This window comes from Oryctolagus cuniculus, chromosome 8 (genome assembly GCF_051225735.1).
Source record: "Oryctolagus cuniculus isolate XC-2025 breed Fujian yellow rabbit chromosome 8, ASM5122573v1, whole genome shotgun sequence".
NCBI classification, from domain to species: domain Eukaryota; kingdom Metazoa; phylum Chordata; class Mammalia; order Lagomorpha; family Leporidae; genus Oryctolagus; species Oryctolagus cuniculus.
Window position 1 is genome coordinate 40,454,592 of NC_142874.1, and position 10,479 is coordinate 40,465,070.

The 10,479-nt window shown below is 40.2% G+C and overlaps 1 pseudogene; it reads left to right on the forward strand.

Moving 5' to 3' along the window:
- The first annotated feature begins 3,016 nt into the window (after positions 1-3,016).
- LOC108178037 (actin-related protein 3-like) lies at positions 3,017-4,745 on the forward strand (annotated as a pseudogene).
- The last annotated feature ends 5,734 nt before the right edge of the window (positions 4,746-10,479 follow it).

The window sequence follows — 10,479 nt, forward strand, 5'->3', positions numbered from 1 at the left end:
TGAGATTATAATATACATTCTACTCTGTTGCCACATTTTTCTCCTCCTATAATTAAATTTTTAAGAAGACAGGAGTTATCAAATATTTGTCAACAAATTAGATATTTTCAAAAATAATAATCTAGCCGGCACCACGGCTCACTGGGCTAATCCTCTGCCTACGGCGCCAGCACACCAGGTTCTAGTTCCAGTTGGGGTGCCAGATTCTGTCCCGGTTGCTCCTCTTCCAGTCCAGCTCTCTGCTGTGGCCCAGGAGAGCAGTGGAGGATGGCCCAAGTGCTTGGGCCCTGCACCCGTATGGGAGACCAGGAGAAGCACCTGGCTCCTGGCTTCAGATCAGCGCAGCGCTGGCCGTGGCGGCCATTTTGGGGGTGAACCAATGGAAAAGGAAGACCTTTCTCTCTATCTCTCTCTCACTGTCCACTCTTCCTGTCAAAAAATAAAAATAAAAAAAAATTTTTTAAAAATAAAACTAATTATCTTATAACTTGCCCTATTTACTGATACCAAGTTATATCCTCTAGAATAATCATACAGGCCTAGTTATCATTATTGTTATGTCCCTAAACTGAATGTATGTTGACTTCCGTAATACACAGCCTCACTTGCCCTGACATTGTCCTGTGCCCAGGAAAACGGCACATGTTTCACTACAGTTAAGGTTTTACATATATTCAGCGGATAGAACTTGTGGGTTTTGTTTCCTTTGAGTTGGTTTTTGTCATTCACTTTATTTGCTTTTAGATTTATTCATTCCTTTTTGATTGCTGAATCGTTTTTCTTTAAATGGCTATACCACAAATTGTGGTACCCATTCACTTGTTGATGGATATTTAGGTTGTTTCCAAAGTGGAAACAGGGGCCAGTGCTGTGACACAGCAAGTTAAACCCCCAGCATGCAACACCAGCATCCCATACGGGCGCTGGTTCGAGCCCCAGCTGCTCCTCTTCCAATCCCATTCTCTGCTATGGCCTGGGAAAGCAGTGGAAGATGCCCAAGTCCTTGGGCCCCTGCCCCTGTGTGGGGGACCCAGAAGAAGATCCTAGCTCCTGGCTTCGGATCAGCTCAGCTCTGGCCATTGTGGTCATTCGGGGAGTGAACCAACAGAATGGAAGACCTCTCTCTGTCTCTCTGGCTCTACCTCTCTCTGTAACTCTATATTGCAAATAAATAAAATAAATCTTTTTTTAAAAGTGGGGGGAAAAGGAAAGTCTACAGAAAGCAGAGAGATGCCGTGGAGCAGTGGAGACTGTACAGTAACACAGAAGCCAGCAGGACACCACCAGCAGCTTCTCAGCCGGTGGGGCCACCATCTTCTCGGACCAATGTGAGAGGAACCTGCAGCAGTCCAGGCACTTCCAGTGACCTTGTCTGAGGGGGACCTCACCATCCCCACTGACTTTGAGTGAGGCCTGAAGAACTGGCAGGAAGTAGGGTGCACATCGTTCCGCACCCTCCCCCCCCAACCAACCTCTGTCAGGCAGACAGTGGCTCTGGGAACAGGGCAGCTCTCACCATGGATGGAGAGGCTCACTGCACAGGGAGTGAATCCCCTGCACCCTGTGACCCTGAGAATCCCGTGACTGTGCGGTAGACAAGGTATCTGAGAAGGGCATACAGTGTGGCTGGGTCTCTGTGTAACCACTGGTTCCAACTCCAGAAGCTAGGCACTACCTGCATACTGGGGAGGGTCATGGTGGGTGGCTCCATGCTCACACTATGGAGTGCACAGATCCTTCGTGTGGTTTCCACGGCTAAATAGGTATTGTACACAGGCACCATGGGCTCACCTGAGGTAGTTGGTTCACCTTGGCAGAGAGGGACTGGGGTCGAGAACACGCCAGCCAGCATGATCATACAGTCCACACTTCTGATGACAGAGGAGATCTACAATACCCAATGTGGACATCGCTCTGCCCCTTGCCCCACCCTCAAGCTCTGGCCTGAGCTCCCCGGCCCCTCCCAGCACATGGTCCAGGTAACTGCTGAAGGAGGAGGTATTCCAGTAAGCCATGGAGGCAAATCTCAAAGAGCAAAGCCTTCAACGGAGATATCAACAAGTGTTTATTCAGAGGTATAAAAACAAAGGCAGAAATACAAAAAACACGAACAAGGAAGACAGTATGATGCTGCAAAAGGAACACAACAATACTTCAAAATCACACGAAGATGAGGATGCTGACAGCATGCCTGAAAAGGAATTCACATGAATGAGCATCAAATTACTCAAAAACACAGAGAAGGAAATCTATGAGTTTAAAAAATTTGTAAATTTCATGGATGAGATACTGCTCTGGGGGATAGAGATACTGAAGAAAAATCAAACTGAAATTTAGAAGTGAAAAATTCAATATATCAAAATAAAATACAGCAGAAAGTCTTAACAGAATAGACAGTGAGGCAGAAGAAAGAACATCTGAACTAGAGGACAAACTTTGGAAAATCTGTGAGACAAAAAAAAGAAGAAATTAGAAAACTAAATCTGTGTTCAAGATCTATGAAATACCATCAAACAACCAAATATATATATATATGTATGTACGTATGTACATGTTCTAGGAGTTCCTGAATGCATGGAAACAGAATGGCTTAGAAGACTTATTCCGTGACATAGCAGCAGACGATGTCCCTAATTTAGAGAAAGACATGGACATCCAAATACAAGAAGTGCATAGAACCCCTAACAGAAATGAACAGAAAAGATCTTGAACACAACACATTGTAATCAAACTTTCAAAAATAAAACATAAAGAATAAATCTCAAAATGTGCAAGAGAGAAACATAAAGTTATCTTTAAAGGAACCCCAATTAGACTGTCAGCAGATGTCTCATAAGAACTCATACAAGCTAGGAGAGAATGCAGAGACATAATCCAAGTCCTAAAAGAAAAAAGCTGTCAAGCCAGAATACTGTACCCATTGAAGCTCTCATTTATAAATGAAGGTGGAATGAAGACCATCCAAAACAAACAGAAATTGGAAGAAATTTTACCATCTGGACAGCATTACAAATTATACTTAAGAATGTGCTACACACGGAAACAGAGAAACATAATCAACATTGTGGAAAAATATAAAGGCAGAAAACCTCCTAGTAAAACTGCAATGGAGCTGCTGACCGAGCCTGCTGCTTTCCTGCTACTGCTGGGCTTGCCAGCTTCCCCCCACAAGACGGAGAGGGCGGCCCGGCTGTGGATGGTCAGATAGTTCCCATCTCCTGCCGCCAATCCCTGGCCCCAACCAGCACAGAGCAGACAGCGGCGGCAGCAGCAGCAGGCAAGGAGGAAGATGGCCGGACGGCTGCAGGCCTGTGTGGTGGACTGTGGCATGGGGTATACAAAACCAGGATATGCTGGAAATACAGAACCACAGTTTATCTTCCTTTCTGGTATTGCTATTAAGGAGTCAGCAGAAGTGGGTGATCAAGCTCAAAGGAGGGTGATGAAAGGTGTTGATGACCTAGACTGATGTTGAAGCTGATTTCTTCTGAGAGGATTCGTTCTGAGAGGAGGAGCGTTGTGGGGGCAAGAGGCGCGGAGTCACCACACAGACCCTGGGAGTCGGATGAAAGCAGGCCTGAGGCAAGCAGCCTGCAGATTCGTTTATTTCAGTTGCTACAGCTGCTTATATAGCCAAGGCAGCCAATCTGGTCAAGGGGCAGTCTATGCCCTAACCAATCACAGCCTGTTGCCAGGCAGTTTCCAAAGCCATCCAACTGACTGTTGCCAGTCAGGCTCTGTTGCCAGGCAGTTTCTGAAATCATCCAATCACAGCTTGTTGTCATTCAGGCTCTGTTGTCATGTGGTTTCCAAAGCCATCCAATCACAGGCTGTTGCCAGGCAGTTTCTGTTGTCAGCAGCCATCTTGGCTTGACCTTCTCACCTCAGCAGCCATCTTGGCATGACTTTTTCACCTTCTTATTCCACCACAGACTTCTTCATTGGTGATGAAGCAATAGAAAAACCTGCATATGCAACAAAGTGGCCAATTCGTCATGATGTAGTTGAAGATTGGGATTTGATGGAAAGGTTTATGGAACAAGTGATCTTTAAATATTTAAGGGCAGAACCTGAAGACCCCTATTTTATATTGACTGAAGCTCCATGGAATACTCCAGAAAACAGGGAATATGCTGCTGAAATGATGCTTGAGTCTTTCAGTGTCCCAGGCTTGTACATTGCTGTATGGGCTGTTCTTGCCTTAGCGGCATCCTGGACCTCAAGACAAGTAGAATGGACACTAACTGGTATGGTAATAGACAGTGGAGACAGTGTCACTCATGTCATTCCTGTGGCTGAAGGGTATGTGATTGGCAGCTGTATTAAACACATTCCAATCGCAGGACGAGATATAACATCCTTTATTCAACAACTGCTGAGAGACGGAGAAGTAGGAACAATCCCTGGAAATTGCTAAGGCAGTAAAGGGGCCCTATAGTTATGTCTGCCCAGATTTAGTAAAGGAATTTAACAAGTATGACACAGATGGGTCAAAGTGGACTAAGCAGTGTACTGGAATCAATGCTATCTCTAAGAAAAAATTTTTCATTGATATTGGCTATGAGAGATTCCTGGGATCTGAAATCCTTTTTCATCCAAGAGTTTGCTAATCCAGACTTTACACAACCTATCTCAGAAGTTGTAGATGAAGTAATTCAGAATTGTCTTATTGATGTCAGACATCCTCTAAGAATATTGTCCTCTCTGGAGGTTCAACCGTGTTCAGGATCTTTTCAAATAAATGAAATAATTTTTTTAAAAAAGTTAAGAGTAAATATTAGTTTGTATTTAGAGTAAATTTGGATATTTAACATTTTATTAGTCATTTATGTGAATTTGAATTCTCTATATGGAAGTAAAGAAACAATATATCTTATAGTAGTAATAGCAGCAGTATTAGTATCAAAGTTTTTTTTTCATTAATTTGGAAAAGTGTTTCATGAACATTGTAAATAATTATTTAGTCAGTATCGAGTAGATGATGAACATAGGTTTTTCTCCCACCATCACCTATCTCATTTTCTCATCATTATATACACTATTAGGAATGTCTCATGTGTCCTAGTCATTTTCTTTGCATATAGAAATAAATAGTGCTTCCATATTTTACATAAATAGGAACTTATTGCACATGGTAGTCTATACTTTGCTTTTTCAAAGAACTTTTGGTACAGAAGTACCTTGATAAGCAGTAAAGATTTCATTCTCTTGGCCCAATAAAATATTGTTAGCATTGTGTATAAGTACATCTTTTCCACTCTGGATGGCTGAGTTATAAATGAATAAGCTAGAAAGACAGGTTATAAAGTTGTTTGATTACAGCCTCGGGCATATTTGTATGAAGTTGTGCTTTACTATTTGATATGAAAGTATGAAGGGCAAAAACCTTCAAGGGGGTTATCAAAGAAGGATGTACTTTTCTCTGAAGGGAGGCGAGAACTTCCACTATGCATACAGCCCTGTCTAAATACCAATGGAGTTTGCGGACTCAAAAGGCTTCCAGAGCTTTGGTAGCTCATGTCAAGAGCCTCAGGTGGTCATCAAAAATAAGAGTGTCAGTTGTTAAACCAACAACAGGAGTCACTGTGCACTTACTCCCCACGTTGGCCCTCTGTCCTTAATGAGGTGTACTGTGAGAATTAATGGTAAAACCTGTCTTCAAACAGTATTTTATACTTTGTGTGTCTATGTGGTTGCAAACAATGGAAATCTCTACTTAGTATAGAGTTGGTCTTCTGTATATAAAGTGAATTAAAAACAAATCTTAATGAAAAATGGAATAGGAGAGGGAGTAGGAGGTGGGATGGGAGTGCGGGTGGGAGGGCAGGAATGGGGGGAAGAAGCACTATATTCCTAAAAGCTGTACATATGAAATTTGTATTCATTAAATAAAAACCTTTAAAAAAAAGTACAATGAAAATCCAAAACAAACAACAGGAATATTTACAGAAAAAATGGCAGGACCAAGTAATTACTTATCAATAATAAACTTGAATGTAGATGGTCTAAATTCTCCAATTAAAATATACACACAGGCTGAATGGATTAAAAAACAAGATCCATATACATGATGCCAACAAGAAATATACCTCACCAACAAAGATACACACAAACTGAAAGTGAAAGGATGGAAAAAGTTATTCCATGCATATGAAAGTGAAAGTTGAGCAGGAATAGCAATCCTAATATCAGACACAATAGACTTCAACACAAAAACTGTTACAAGAGACAAGAAAGGCCATTATGTAATGAATAAGGGATCAATTCAACAGGAAGATGTGACTATAGTAAACATAAACGCACCCAATGCTAAGGCACCTGGCCATTTAAAACAAATGTTAATGGACCTAAAGAGAGAAATATACTATAATACAATAATAAAGGGAGACAGCAATACCCCATTTTCATCAATGGAGAGATCAACTAGACAAAAAAATAAAGAAATAGGGGCTTGGAATGTGGCATAGTGGGTTAAGCCACTGCCTGCAACCCCTGTATCCTATATGGACACCAGTTCGATTTTTGGCTGTTCCACTTCTGATCCACTCCCTGCTAATGTGCCTGGGAAAGCAGTCAAGGATGGCCCAAATTCTTGAGCTCCTGTACTTATGTGGGAGACCTAGAAGAAGCTCCTGGCTCCTAGCTTTGGTCTGGCCCAGCTCCAGCTGTTGCAATCATTTGGGGAGTGAACCAGTGGATATAAAATAGCTCTCTCTCTCTCTCTCTCTCTCTCTCTCTCTTTCTTTATCTTTCTCTGCACACACACACACACACAACTCTGCCTTTCAAATAAAATTAAACATGAAAAAGAGAAATCAACAAAGGAACAACAGAGCTAATCTACACTAATGACCAAATGGATCTAATTTATATCTACAGAACATTTCATCCCACAACTGCAGAATACACATTCTTTTCATCAGTGCATGGAACATTCTCTAGAATAGATCGTACTCTAGGCCATAAAACAAGTCTCAACAAATTCAAAAAAAATTGAAATCATACCACGTATCTTGTTTGACCACAATGGAATGAAGCTGAAAATTAATAACATACGAAATCCTACAACATAGGGAAACACATGGAAAATGAACAACACGCTCCTTAATGAACAGTGGGTCATAGAACAAATCAAAAGGGAAATTTGAAAATTCATAGAAATGAATGAAGATGACAATATAACATATAAGAACTTCTGGAATACAGCAAAAGCAGTGAAAAAAGGAGGGAAGGAGGGTTTATAGCAATTAGTGCCTACATCAAGAAATTGTAAAGTCATCAAATAATCTAACAATGCATCTCAAGAACCTAGAAAAAAAGAACAAACTAAACCCAAAATTAGTAGGAGAAAAAAATAATAAAAATTAGAGAAGAAATAAAATTGAAATAAAAAAATAGAAAAGATCAGTGAAATGAAAAGCTAGTTTTGTGAAAAAAATAACCAGAATTGATAAACCATTGACCCAACTAACCAAAAATAGTGATAAGACCCAAATTAATAAAACCAGAGTTTAAAAGGAGAGGTTATAATGGATATCATAGAAATAATAAGAATCACCAGGAATTACTACAAACAGCTATATGCCTACAAATTGGAAAATATAGAAGAAATGGACAGATCTCTGGACATATATAACTTACTAAAATTGAGGAACAAATACATGGAAAACCTAAATAGGCCAATAACCAAGATGGATTTGAATCAACTATAAAGAGCCTACCAATAAAGAAAACCCCAGGACTGGATGACTTCACTGCTGAAGTCTACCAGACTTTTAAAGAAGCATAAATTCCAATTCTTATTAAACTAATCAAACTAATTGAGAGGGAGCAAATCCTCTCAAACTCCTTCTGTGAGGCCAGCATCACCTTAATTCCAAAAACAGAAAAAGATACAAAAATAAAAGAGAACTATAGATCAATATCTCTGATGAACATAGATGCAAAATCCTCAACAAAATACTAGCTAATACAATCCAACAACCCATCAAAAATATCATCCACCCAGACCAAGTGGGATTTATCCCTGGTATGCATGGATGGTTCAGCATACACAAATCAATAAACATGATATATCACATTAAAACTGAAGAATAAAAACCATCTGATTCTCTCAATAGATGCAGAGGAAGCATCTGATGAAGTAAAACATCCTTTCATGAACAAAACTTAAGTAAACTGAATGTAGAAGGAACACAGGGTCCAGAGCTGTTGGCATAGCCAGTAAAGCTGCTGCTGCCTGTGATGCTGGCATCCCAAGTAGGCACCCATTCGAGTCCTGGCTGTTCCACTTCCACTTCAGAACGCTGCTAATGTGACTGGGAAAGCACCAGAATATGGCCCAAGTACTTCAGCCCCTGTACCCAAGTGGGAGACCTGGAAGAAGCTCCTGGCTCAAGATTTCAGATCAGCCCAACTTCTGGACATTGTGGCCATTAAGGGAGTGAACCAGCAGAAGATAGATCTTTCTCTATGTCTCTCCCTCCCTTTCTCTAACTCTGCCTTTCAAGTAAATAAATAAATCTTTAAAAAACAAAAGAGAGAAAGAAAGAACATGCCTTAACACAATTAAGGCAATAATGATAAAGCCTCAGCCAGCATCATATTGAATGGGGAAAAGCTGTAAGCATTTTCACTAAGATACAGAACCAGACAAGGATGCCCACTCTCTCCACTGCTGTTCAGAAAGCTCTGGAAGTTTTAGCCAGAGCCATCATGCAAGAAAAAGAAATCAAAGGGATACAAATGAAGAGGTAATCAAATTATCCCTGTTTGCAAATGATATGATCTTATACATAGGGGAACCAAAAGACTCCACTAAAAGACTATGGGAACTCATAAAAAACAATGCCATGGCTGAGCAAGAACTTATAAGATCAATTCCATTCAAAATGGCTACAAAATAATTAAATACCTTGGGATAAATTTAATCAAGGATGTGAAAGATCTCTACAATGAAAATTACAAAACACTAAATAACCAGAAGTAGACACCAAAAAATGGAAGAAACTTCCATGTTCATGGATTGGTAGAATGAATATATCAAAATGTCCACACAAACCAAAGCAATTTAAATATTCAATGCAACCCAATCAAAATACCAATAACATTTCTGAGATCTAGATAAAATGACTCTAAAATTCATATGGAATCACAGGCAACCTGGAATAAATACAGCAGCCTTGAACAATAAAAACAAAGCTGGAAACATCACAATACCAGATTTCAAGACATTTTACGGGCAGTTATAGTCAAAATAGCCTAGTGCTGGCGCAAAAATAGACACATGGATCCACGGAACAGATTAGAAACACTAGAAATTAATCTATGCATTCACAACCAACTAATCTTTGACAAGTTCTAAAATTACTCCCTGGAGAAAGGACAGTGTCTTAACAATTGGTGTTGGGAAAACTGGATCTCTGCATGCAGAAATATGAAACATGACCACACCCTATACAAAAATCAACTCACAATGAATCATGGATCTAAACTTAAGACCTGAAATCATCAAATTACTAGAGGAAAACATAGGGGAAACACTGCAAGACATTGGCATAGGCAAAGACTTCTTGGATAAGACCCCAGAAGCACAGGCAATAAAGGAAAAAGATAGACAAAAGGGATTACATCAAGCTAAGAAGCTTCTTCACAGCAAAGGAAACATTCGACAAAATGAAGAGGCAATCAACAGAATAGGAGAAAATATTTGGAAACTATACACCTGATAAAGGATTAATTTCCAGAATATATAAAGAGGTCAATAAACTCAACAACAAAACCATCAGTTCAGTTAAGAAATGGGAGGATATGAATAGGCATTTTCCAAAGTATGAAATACAAATGACCAAAAGACGCATGAAAAAATGTTGGGGGGGGGGGATGGTGGCCCTGTGGTGTCACCTGCAGCACCAGCATCCTACATAGGCACCAGTTCAAGTCCCAACTGCTCCACTTCAATCCAGCTTCCTACTAATGTGCCTGGGAAAGCAGTGAAAGATGGTCCAAGTGCTTGGAGCCCTGTCACCCATGTAGGAGACTGGAAGAAGATCCTGGATCTTTGATTTGGCCTGACCCAGCTGCAGTTGTTGTGGCCATTTGGAGAATGAACCAGTGGATAGATCTCTCTATCTCTCTCTCTCTCTCTCTCTCTTTCTGTCTCTGTCTCTCCTCTTTCTGTAACTCTGACACACAAAAAAGAAAAGATGTTCAGGATCACTAGCCATCAGGGAAATGCAAATAAAAAACAGCAAAAGGTACAACAAAGAAAGAGAAATATAGACCAATGTCACTGATGAACATAGATGCAAAAATCCTCAACAAAATACTAGCTAATAGATCCAACAACACATCAGAAATATCCACCCAGATCAAGTGGGTTCTATCTCTGGTATGCAGGGATGGCTCAACATATGTGAATCAATAAATGCAATTCATCACATTAACAAATTCGAGAATAAAAATCTTATGATTCTCTCA